Raw genomic sequence first — 13,048 nt, 5'->3', positions numbered from 1 at the left:
AGCAGCCACTCAATGTTAGTGGTGGCTGTTTAACAGTCTGATGGCCTTGAGATAGAAACTGTTTTTCAGTCTCTCGGTCCCAGCTTTGATGCACCTATACTGACCTCGCCTTCTGGATGATAGCAGGGTGAACAGGCAGTGGCTCGGGTGGTTGTTGTCCTTGATGATCTTTATGGTCTTCCTGTAACATTGGGTGGTGTAGGTGTCCTGGAGGGCAGGTAGTTTGCCCCCGGTGATGCGTTGTGCAGACCTCACTACCCTCTGGAGAGCCTTACGGTTGTGGGCGGAGCAGTTGACGTACCAGGCGGTGATACAGCCCGCCAGGATGCTCTCGATTGTGCATCTGTAGAAGTTTGTGAGTGTTTTTGGTGACAAGCCAAATTTCTTCAGCCTCCTGAGGTTGAAGAGGCGCTGCTGCACCTTCTTCACAATGCTGTCTGTGTGGGTGGACCAATTCAGTTTGTCTGTGATGTGTATGCCGAGGAACTTAAAACTTACTACCCTCTCCACTACTGTTCCATCGATGTGGATAGGGGGTGTTCCCTCTGCTGTTTCCTGAAGTCCACAATCATCTCCTTAGTTTTGTTGACGTTGAGTGTGAGGTTATTTTCCTGACACCACACTCCGAGGGCCCTCACCTCATCCCTGTAGGCCGTCTCGTCGTTGTTGGTAATCAAGCCTACCACTGTTGTGTCGTCCGCAAACTTGATGATTGAGTTGGAGGCGTGTGTGGCCACGCAGTCGTGGGTGCCCTGATTAAAAGCAGTGGTTCGCGCTTTCAGTTTCACGCGAAAGCTGCCATCAATCCACGGTTTCTGTTTTGGGAATGTTTTAATCGTTGCTATGGGAACGACATCTTCAACGCACGTTCTAATGAACTCGCACACCAAATCAACGTAATCGTCAATGTTGTTGTCTGACGCAATACGAAACATATCCCAGTCCACGTGATGGAAGCAGTCTTGGAGTGTGGAATCAGATTGGTTGGACAGACCTCAGCTTGGGAGCTTCTTGTATTAGTTTCTGTCTGTAGGCAGGGATAAACAAAATGGAGTTGTGGTCAGCTTTTCCGAAAGGAGGGCGGGGCAGGGTCTTATATGCGTCGCGGAAGTTAGAATAGCAATGATCCAAGGTTTTGCCAGCCCTGGTTGCGCAATCGATATGCTGATACAATTTAGGGAGTCTTGTTTTCAGATTAGCCTTGTTAAAATCCCCAGCTACAATGAATGCAGCCTCAGGATGTATGGATTCCAGTTTGCAAAGAGTCAAATAAAGTTAGTTCAGAGCCATCGATGTGTCTGCTTGGGGGGAATATATACGGCTGTGATTATAATCGAAGAGAATTCACTTGGTAGATAATGCGGTCGACACTTGATTGTGAGGAATTCTAAATCAGGTGAACAGAAGGATTTGAGTTCCTGTATGTTTTTGTGATCACAACACGTCTCATTAGCCATAAGGCATACGCCCCCGCCCCTCTTCTTACCAGAAAGATGTTTGTTTCTGAGCGCGATGCGTGGAGAAACCAGCTGGCTGCACCGACTCCGATAGCATCTCTCCAGTGAGCCATGTTTCCGTGAAGCAAAGAACATTACAGTTTCTGATGTCGCTCTGGAATGCTACCCTTGCTCGGATTTCATCAACCTTGTTGTCAAGAGACTGGACATTGCCGAGAAGTATACTAGGTAGTGGTGCACGATGTGCCCGTCTCCGGAGTCTGACCAGAAGACCGCCTCGTTTCCTTCTTTTACGAACTCATTTTTTGGGTCGCCGACTGGGATCCATTCCGTTGTCCTGGGTGAAAGGCAGAACACAGGATCCGCTTCGTGAGAGTCATATTCTTGGTCGTACTGATGGTGAGTTGACGCTGCTCTTATATTCAGTAGTTCTTCTCGACTGTATGTAATGAAACCTAAGATGACCTGGGGTACTAATGTAAGAAATAACACGTAAAAAAACAACAAAAACTGCATAGTTTCCTAGGAACGAAGAGGCGGCCATCTCTGTCGGCGCCGGAAGTCACACACACAGAAATTAACGCTAATGAAACCAGGTGTGAAAAAGAACCAAAGACAAAACAATCATAAAAGGAAAATGGGCTCGTGATGGCTAGTAGACCAGCGACGCCGACCGCTCTGAGCGCAGCCGAACAGGGAGAGGAGGTACCTTCGGTAGAAGTCGTGACAGACTTCTGAAAATGATTATTTATTTCAGCTTTTATTTCTTTCATCACATTCCCAGTGGGACAGAAGTTACCATACAATCAATTAGTATTTGGTAGCATTGCCTTTAAATTGTTAAACTTCGGTCAAACGTTTCAGGTAGCCTTCCACAAGCTTCCCACAATAAGTTGGGTGAATATTGGCACATTCCTCCTGACAGAGTTGGTGTAACTGAGTCAGGTTTGTAGGCATCCTTGCTCGCACACGCTTTTTCAGTTCTGCCCACAAATGTTCTATGGGATTGAGGTCAGGGCTTTGTTATGGCTAATCCAATACCTTGACGTTGCTGTCCTTAAGCCATTTTGCCACAACTTTGTAAGTATGCTTGGGGTCATTGTCCATTTGGAAGACACATTTGCGCTTTAACTTCCTGACAGATGTCTTGAGATATTGCTTTAATATATCCACATCATTTTCCTCCCTCATGATGCAATCTATAGACCAGTCCCTCCTGCAGCAAAGCACCCCCACAACATGATGCTGCCACCCCCATGCTTCACAGTTGGAATGGTGTTCCTTGGCTTGCAAGCCTCCCTTTTTCCTCCAAACATTACGATGGTCATTATGGCCAAACAGTTCTCTTTTTGTTTCATCAGACCAGAGGACACTTCTCCAAAAAGTACAATCTTTGTCCCCATGTGCAGTTGCAAACCGCAGTCTGGCTTTTTTATGGTGGCTTTGGAGCAGTGGTTTCTTCCTTGCTGAGCGGCCTTTCAGCTTATGTCGACATAGGACTCGTTTTACTGTGGACATAGATACTTTTGTACCCGTTTCCTCAAGCATCTTCACAAGGTTCTTTGCTGTTATTCTGGGCTTGATTTGCACTTTTTCGCACCTCAGTACGTTCATCTCTCGGAGACAGAACGTGTCTCCTTCTTGAGCAGTATGATGGCTGCGTGGTCCCATGGCGTTTATACTTGCGTACTATTCATGGTACAGATGAACGTGGTACCTTCAGGCATTTGTAAATTGCTCCCAAGGATGAACCAGACTTGTGGAGGTGTACAATTGTTTGGCTGAGGTCTTGATGTCAAGCAAAGAGGTACTGAGTTTGAAGGTAGGCCTTGAAATACATCCACAGGTACCCCTCCAATTGACTCAAATTATGTCAATTCAGTCAATTATAAGTGAAATAATCTGTCTGTAAACAATTGTTGGAAAAATTACTTGTTTCATGCACAAAGATGATGTCCTAACCAACTTGCCAAAACTATACTTTGTTAATTAACAAGAAATTTGTTGAGTGGTTGAAAAACAAGTTTTAATGACTCCAATCTAAGTGTATGTAAACTTCCGACTTCAACTATATATATGTTGTATATACACTACCGTTCAGAAGTTTGGGGTCACTTAGAAATGTCCTTGTTCTTGAAAGAAATGCACATGTTTTGTCCATTAAAATAACATAAAATTGATCAGAAATATAGTGTCGTCATTGTTAATGTTGTAAATGATGATTGTAGCTGGAAACGGCTGATTTTTTAATGGATTATCTACATAGGCGTACAAAGGCCCATTTTCAGCAACCATCACTCCTGTGTTCCAATGGCACGTTGTGTTAGCTAATTAATCACTAGAAAGCAGTGAAGAGGCGACTCCGGGATGCTGGCCTTCTAGGCAGGGTTCCTCTGTCCAGTGTGTGTTCTTTTGCCCATCTTAATCTTTTATTTTTATTGGCCAGTCTGAGATATTGCTTTTTCTTTACATCTCTGCCTAGAAGGCCAGCATTCCGGAGTCACCTCATCACTGTTGACGTTGAGACTGGTGTTTTGCGGGTACTATTTAATGAAGCTGCCAGTTGAGGATTTGTGAGGGGTTTGTTTCTCAAACTAGACACTAATGTACTTGTCCTCTTGCTCAGTTGTGCACCGGGGCCTCCCACTCCTCTTTCTATTCTGGTTAGAGCCAGTTGCGCTGTACTTCTCAGTACACAGCGTTGTACGAGATCTTCAGTTTCTTAGCAATTTCTCACCTTCATTTCTCAGAACAAGAATAGACTGACGAGTTTCAAAAGAAAGTTTTATTTCTTTCCATTTTGAGCCTGTAATCAAACCCACAAATGCTGATGCTCCAGATACTCAATTAGTCTAAAGAAGGCCAGTTGTATTGCTTCTAATCAGCACAACAGTTTTCAGCTGTGCTAACATCATTTAAAAAGGGTTTTCTAATGATCAATTAGCCTTTTAAAATGATAAACTTGGATTAGCTAACAAATACGTGCCATTGGAACACATGAGTGATGCTTGCTGATAATGGGCCTCTGTATGCCTATGTAGATATTCCATTAAAAATCATCAGTTTCCAGCTACAATATTCATTTACAACATTAACAATCTCTACACTGTATTTCTGATCAATTTTATGTTATTTTAATGGATTTTTTGTTGTTGTTGATTTTCTTTCAATAACAAGGACATTTCTAAGTGACCCCAAATTTTTGAACGGTAGTGTGTTTGATGTATTTATGCAGGGTTCATCTGAAAAAGAGTGTGTAAAATACAATATGATTTCCCTGTCAAAATAATGGTTAAAACATATATACACATTTTTTTAAAATAATAAAACAGCTGGTCTTCCCCAATAGCGCAGGCCTTTTAAATATTGCATAATAAGGAGACACCGGTCCTCCATTACAGTCATAATCATTTTACATGGAAATACTCAAATACTATTCTGATGTACAATACCGAGATTGTTCAGTCTAATAAGCCTACTCTTCAAGCCAGCTTTGAAGCCAAAACCTTTCTTCTCACATTGGTCTAAATACAGGACAACCAACTGACAGAGTTGACAAAGTCTTTGCAGCCAGGCAGGGTTTGCTCTGAAGTGGGCAGACTATAAGAGTGTGGGTTGAGGACAACAAAGAAGAGCTGCAACGCACAGCAATTGAGAGATGTGTCATGACAATTTTTATTTTATTTAACTAGGCAAGTCAGTTAAGAACAAATTCTTATTTACAATGACAGTTTACAATTTTACCTTGTCAGCTCGGGATCCAATCTACTGTAGCAACCTTTTGGTTACTGGCCCAACGCTCTAACTACTAGGCTACCTGCCACCCCAAATTGATCAAATATTTATTCATTGTCATCCTCAGTGCAGTATGTGTCATCATTACATCTCCTGCAGCTCAGTGTTCAACACCATAGTGGTCTCCAAGTTCATCGCTAAGTTAAGGACCCTGGCACTGAACACCTCCCTCTGCAACTGGATTTCCTGATGGCCGCCCCCAGGTGTTGAGTAGGCAACCACTCATTCTCCACGCTGACCCTCAACACAAGGGCCCCCTCAGTGGTGCGTGCTTAGTGCCCTCCTGTACTCCCTGTTCACCCATGACTGCGTGGCTGCGCAGACTACAACACCATCATTAAGATTGCCAACGAAGCAACATTATCTTCCCCAGAGATCACTTTTTTCCTTTATTATGACAGGACACACTCCTACTCACTCCTATTCTCTGATCAAGTGCTAACAGCCATTCACATCCACTTCTAACTCGCTTGCTATTTAGTTATAAACAAAAATATAAAAGCAACAAAGACTTTACTAAGTTACAGTTCATAAAGGAAATCAGTCAATTGAATAAAAAAAAATTGGGGCCCTAATCTATGGATTTCACAGGGATACCTTAAAAAAAGGCAGGGGTGTCAAATGGTGTGACCACCATTTGCCTCACGCAGCGTGACACATCTCCTTCGCATAGAGTTGATCTGATTCATTGTAGCCTGTGAAATGTTGTCCCACTCCTCTTCAATGTCTGTGCGAAATCGCTGGATATTGGCAGGAACTGGAACATGCTGTTGTACACATCGATCCAGAGAATCCCAAACATGCTCAATGGGTGGCGTGTTTGGGTGAGAATGCCCAGGCCATGGAAGAACTGGGACATTTTCAACTTCCAGGAATTGTTTACAGATCCTTGCGACATTGGTCCTTACATTATCATGCTGAAACATGAGGTGATGCTGATGAGTGGCACGACAATGGGCCTCAGGATCTGGTCACAATATCTTGATAAAATGCAATTGTGCTCGTTGTCCAGCTTTGACTGCCCAGACCATAACCCCCGCCACCATAGGGCACTCTGTTCACAACGTTTACATCAGCAAACCGGCTCGCCCACATGACGCCATACGCGTGGTCTGCAGTTATGAGGCCGGTTGGACCCACTGCCAAATTCTCTAAAGCAATGTTGAAGGTGGTTTATATCAGAGAAATTAACATTGAAATTATCTGGCAACAGCTCTGGTGGACATTCCTGCAGTCAGCATGGCAATTGCACGCTCTCTCAAAACTTGAGACATCTGTGGCATTGTGTTGTGTGACAAAACTGCACATTTTAGAGTGGCCTTATATTGCCCACAGCACAAGGTGCACCTGTGTAATGATCATGCTGTTTAATCAGCTTCTTGATATGCCATTGGTGGATGGATTATCTTGGAAAAGGAGAAATTCTCACTAACAGGGATGTAAACAAATTTGTGCACAAAATTTGAGAGGAACATTTTTGTAAGTATGAAAAATTTCTGGAATCTTTTACTTTAGCTCATGAAACATGGGACCACTTTACATGTTCCGTTGTATTTGTGTTCAGTGTATAAAGAAGGCTAACCAATGGAATAAGCAGTTACTTAAAACAACTGATATGTATAATTGTGGTGTGCAGTTAAGAGATCGGTCGGTAAAATGTGTGTGTAGGATTAGAAGCTGTGTGTAGGGTATGATAGTAAGTGGGTCTGTGTGTGTTTGATTGAACTGTCCTTTCTCTTTGCTTATTTGAGCTCTTCTTGCCCTAATATGGACTTGTTTTTTTTATCAAATAGGGCTACCTTGTCACAACACAACCGATTGGCTCAAACACATTAAGAACTAAATACATTTCACAAATGAACTTTTAACAAGGCACACCTGTTAATTGAAATGCATTCCAAATGACTACCTCATGAAGCTTGTTAAGAGAATGCCAAGAGTGTGCAAAGCTGTCATCAAGGCAAATGGTGGCCACTTTGAAGAATCTCAAATATAAAATATTTTTTGATTTGTTTAACACATTTTTTGTTACTACATGATTCCATGTGTCATTTCATAGGTTTAATGTCTTCACTATTATTCTAATTTATAAAATAGTAGAAATAAAGAAAAACCATTGAATGAGTAGGTGTGTCCAAACTTTTGACTGGTACTGTAGATCGTTTTTTGTCATTGGGGTTTTTGAACCCACAAGTCGTCGTGACATCGTCTGCCCTGTACGGAGATTGCGGACGCCCAGTATCCAAACATGCAAACATGCATGGCTTGAGATGCCACCGGTCGAGTGTGTGTAGCTAGCTACCCAGTTTCAATATCAACAGTACTGCCAAAGAAGCATAACGTTTGAGTAGTATTTAAAAACACCTGATTTAAATCATCATCATCATCAATATTCGATCTGGTTGGCTGATATGCGCCGCAGAGAAAGGAGCAGCTGCATCAACGTCCCTCCGACCCAACTCCATCCCTCCTTCAGTCGGGAGTTGCACGTGTGTGTCAGGGCAGTAGCAACACAGCTAGTCTAGACACTAAAATATCCACACAAGCCACTAGCCGACCAGCCAGCGATATATCATGAGTTAGAAGATTATTAATAATATGAATTTATGTAAGAATTTTAAGAGCATTGAAGATAAATCACGCAAAAAAATCTGCGATCAGCTGATAGCCCACTCTCTTTCCCCAATGTCAGTCATGTCTTTAGGAGGCAATGTAACTAGCTTGCTTACAATTTGTGATGTGTTGCTGCAGAAATAAACAGGCCTATGCGCCAAATTTTTACTTGCTACAGAGGCAGTTGGTAAGTTAGGAATTTAGATATACACTATGAATTATGAAAGTAATTGTTTTTCAAGCGCCGAGTGCGCCCTGTTTTTGTTTTGAGCACTTGATCCTGGTCTGTGCAAGGCCTTGTGTGTGTGTGTGTGTGTGTGTGTGTGTGTGTGTGTGTGTGTGTGTGTGGGGGGGGGTGATCAAGCCTCCATAATGCAGCCTAGTGAAGCTGCTACACCTTAAGAATAGGGTGCCCCTCAGGAGCCGGGACATTACAGTTGCAATGACTCAGCATGGCTACTCTACCCATTGTAATTCCTCTTAATGTTAATATTTGCAGAGCTTAGAAATTAATTATTTTAAAAGACCCATCTGCCCTCTTGCCAGGTGAAATATTTATACAACTCTTTTTCCACAGCTTCTATTTACTCCTCCTTATCCTTCCTTTCGCCTTTTGGCATGACCACACGTGGAAGGACCACATGTTAAGGAGAGATTGATTAGATTCTGATTCATTAATTGTTATTACCTTTGGCATTAACATGCACTAAAATAGGTTAGGTGACACAGGACACACCACATTCTAGCATGGTGTCTACTCTATACCTGGAAGTGAAATAAACTTCAAGTTAAAGGTAAACTCATTACAGACGCTCTTATCCAGAGCAACTTACAGTTAGTGCATTTATCTTAAGATGGCTAGGTGGGACCATTACATATCACAGGCATAGTAAGTACACGTTTCCTCAAGGGGGGCGTTATTTAAGATACTCTTTGAAGAGGTAGGGTTTTCAGGTGCTTTTGGAAGATGGGCAGAAATCTACTGTCCAAGCTTTAGAGGGAAGGTGGTTCCACCGTTGGGATGCCAGGACAGAGAGCTTGGACTGGGCAGCGGGAACTACCCTCCTGTAGGAGTGAGATGGCCAAGAGACCAGAGGTGGCAGAACAGAGTGCTCGGGTTGGGGTGTAGGGTTTGAGCATAGCCTGAAGGTAGAGAGTGGCTGCAGTGTTCTGGATAAGTTGCAGTGGTTTGATGGCACAAGCGTGGAGCCCAGCCAACATCGAGTTGCAGTAGTCTAGATGGGAGATGACAAGTGCCTGGATTAGAACCTTTGCCGCTTCCTGTGTGAGGTTGAGTCGTACTCTACGGATGCTGTAGAGCATGCTTTGATGTTTTCAGAGAATGACAGGGTGTTGTCCAGGGTCATGCCAAGGTTCTTCGCACTCTGAGAGGGCGACACTGTTGAGTTACCAACTGTGATGGAGAGGTCTTTGAGCAGACAGGCCTTCCCCGGGAAGAAAAGCAACTCTGTCTTGTAAGGTTGAGCTTCAGGAGATGGGCTGACATCCAAGCTGAGGTATCTGCCAGGCATGCAGAGATGCGTGTCGCCACCTGGGTGTCAGGTGGAAAGTAGTTGAGTGTCATCCACATAGCAATGATAGGAGAGACCATGTGAGGATATGACACAGCCATGTGACTTGGTATATAGAGAGAAGAGGGGAGGGCCTAGAACAGGGCCCTGGGGGACACCAGTAGTGACATTACGTGGTGCAGACACAGATCCTCGCCACGTCACCTGGTAGGAGTGACTTGCCAGGTAAGCTGCAATCCAAGAGTGTGCAGAGCCTGAGACACCCAGTCCTGAGAAAGTGGAGAGGAGGATCTGATGGTTCACGGGGTCGAAGGCAGAGGATAGATCTAGGAGGATGAGAACAGAGGGAGCGAGAGTCAGCTTTGGCAGTGCAGAGCCTCCGTGACACAGAAGACCCGTCCTGGTTAGGGTCAAGAAGATCGTTCTGAGAGAGATAACAAGAGTTTATCAGAGACAGAACGCTTAAGTGTTTTGGAAATAAAATAAAGGCATACAGGGCTACAGTTTGAGGTCAGATGAGTCACATTTGCTACCATATTCAAAAAGCATATATTAGACATATTTAAACCATGAGAAACTTCCAATATAAAAAGTAACTACAAATGTTTCTATAACTAGCCTATAACTCTTCAACATTCACTACCATTCAAGTTTGGGGTCACTTAGAATTGTCCTTGTTTTTGAAAGAAAAGCAATTTTTTTGTCCATTAAAATGGCATCAAATTGATCATAAATACAGTGTTTATATTGTAAATGACTATTGTAGCTCGAAACAGCTGATTTATTATGGAATATCTATATCTACATAAAATCTACACTCAACTACAAGGTGGCGTAGTAGTAGGACGTGTGTGTTTGACTTTGTCTAATACCATGTCTTATCCAGTGTAATTAGCCAGTATTTTTCGTATTCATCTTAATCTCACATTCTATCTACAAACTAAATATACTTTCCTGCAACCCGCCTCACCCAATGTGGTACAGATCTGCTTCCATCAGGAGCTAGCCAGCTAACTAGCTACTAGTCGTTGTTGCAACGGCTAGTGGTCTTTTTTCTCAGTCACCAGCCAGCCTTAGCTCGGATAACACCTGCCAGACTGCACAGTGCGATATAAACCCAGAGCACATTGGACTGCTTCTCTGTACAACATTCCTGCCGCTCTGGATCATTACACCGGATCATCGCAGCCAGAAAACTGCTCCTTTTATTCTCTGTCCCCAACGCACTAGACCACATATGTCAGAGTCAAGGCCCGCGGGCCACATCCGGCCCGCGAGAAGGTTTTTACGGCCCCTGGGATGATCTTGATTTATTATTAGAACCGGCCCGCAGACCGCAGCAAGCCGGCAGCCCGCAGATCTTTTACACGCACCAATACTACATTTCCCACAATGCAACGGTGACGCACCGAGCAGTAGGCTGCTTCATTTCAATATTTATTGGCACAGCAGTCGTCAGCATCACAGTAAAATTAACTTTCAGATACCCATCAAAAATGGCAAAACGGAAGGTGGACACTGAGAACCGGGGGTTTCAAACAAGGTGGAGTCGGAGTATATGTTCACGGAGGTAGCTGGAAAACCTGTGTGTCTTCTGTGTGGAGAAAGTGTGGCGGTACTGAAAGAGTATAATCTGAGACGACATTATTGAAACACGCGGACAAAAACAAGAATATGGACATGGAACAAAGGCTACAAAAGGCAGAGGAATTAAAACGAGGCCTCAAATCTCGACAGGCTCTGTTCAAAAAGCCAAATCACAAGGCCAGGCTGCTGTCAAGGCCAGTTTTATTTTGGCAGAAGAGATCGCTAAATCAGCCCGGCCATTTACGGAGGGGATTTCATCAAAAACTGCATGATTAAAGTTTGTGACGAAGTTTGCCCAGAAAAAAGGCAACTCTTTTTAAATGTGAGTCTGAGCAGAAACACCATTGCCGAGAGAGTAGACCAGTTGTCCATCAATCTAAAAGAGCAGCTTGTGAAAAAGGGAAAAGATTTCATTGCATATTCCTTGGCTGTGGATGAGAGCACCGACATTTCTGACATTGCCCAGTTGTCAATTTTCATCCGCGGAGTGGACTCCAGCCTAAGCGTGACAGAGGAGTTTTTGGCTTTACGTCCTATGCATGGCACAACTACGGGGCATGATTTGTATGAAGAGGTGTCAAGATGTGTAAATGAGATGGAGCTGCCTTGGGAAAAACTCGTGGGTTTGACAACCGACGGAGCACCTGCGATGTGTGGACACAGGAGCGGACTGGTGGCGAAGATACGGGAAAAGATGCAAGAGGAAAACGCGACAGGTGAGCTGACAGCTTATCATTGTATCATACACCAGGAAGCGTTGTGCGGTAAAGCCTTGAAAATGGAGCATGTAATGAGCATCATCACGCGCACAGTTAACTTTATCAGAGGTTTGAATCACCGCCAGTTCAAGGCATTTCTGACGGAGTTAGAAACGGAGCATGGTGATTTGCCTTATCACACAGAGGTGCGATGGCTAAGCCAGGGAAAGGTGCTTCAAAGATGTTTCGAGCTTCGTGAGGAGATTTGTCTGTTCTTGGACAGCAAGGGAAAGACACAACACAACTCCGAGACGAAATGTTTCTGTGTGAAATGGCTTTTCTGTGTGACATTACGAGTCATCTGAATGCAATGAACTTGCAGCTGCAGGTCGGGATCATGTCATCTCTGATATGTACAGTACAGTGAAGGCATTTAAAACCAAACTGACTCTGTGGGAGACGCAGATCGGAAAGAAAATTTGAGCCACTTTCCCAGCTGCCAGACCATGAAAGAGAAGCTCTCTACCAGTGCGTTCCGAGCGCACAGTTGGCTGATAAAATAGGTATGCTTGCCGCTGACTTTCGACGCCGATTTGCTGACTTTGAAGCACAAAAAAGCAGGTTGGAACTGCTCGGTAACCCATTTGCTGTTGACGTGGAAAGCTCACCACCAAACCTCCAAATGGAGTTGATTGACCTCCAATGCAATGATGCACTGAGGGCAAAATATGCGGCAGTGGGTGCTGCGGAGTTCGCCCGTTTCCTCCCGACACAATGCCCCAGCTGCGCATCCAGGCTGCTCAAACGTTGTCTATGTTTGGCAGCACATACCTGTGTGAACAACTTTTTTCTTTGATGAACCTGAACAAAACATCACACAGAAGTCGACTTACTGCTGAACACCTCCACTCAATTCTGAGGATTTCCTCAGCTCAGAGCCTACCCGAACATTGATGAACTTGTGGAAAAGATGGGACACCACCAAGTATCACCCTCAACCTCAAACAAGTGAACATTACTGTGCAATCACATATTTAGAGTTTTTACTCAGTTCAAGTTTAAAAGTTAAAGTTTAATATTTGTTTTCACTGCATGTTACTTCTCCTTAAACAAAGTGTTGTTTTTGATTAATAGATTTTTGCACTTTATTTTATTGTATTTCAATCCAATTATGGATTTAAAAATTATTTCAGTTAGAGTGGATGATAGAAAATTTTGCTATTATTGTCTTTTTTCTTTGAAAATTAAAATTTAGCCCACATATTGGAATATATTTTTGCTAAAATAGAAAATATGGAACTACTGATGGTGTCCTTGAAACCCCTGCACCGAACAGTTTCTTTCATTTAATGTTCATGTTATGGGG

General features: G+C 43.5%; 1 pseudogene; it reads right to left on the bottom strand.

The window, feature by feature from the left end:
• Window positions 1-13,048, bottom strand: part of LOC135524546 (serine/threonine-protein kinase STK11-like) — a 53,594-nt pseudogene that overhangs the window by 15,928 nt on the left and 24,618 nt on the right.

Source organism: Oncorhynchus masou, chromosome 31 (assembly GCF_036934945.1).
Source record: "Oncorhynchus masou masou isolate Uvic2021 chromosome 31, UVic_Omas_1.1, whole genome shotgun sequence".
Lineage (NCBI taxonomy): Eukaryota > Metazoa > Chordata > Actinopteri > Salmoniformes > Salmonidae > Oncorhynchus > Oncorhynchus masou.
Note: the sequence above shows the minus strand (reverse complement) of the source record. Positions and strands in the feature narration are given on the sequence as shown.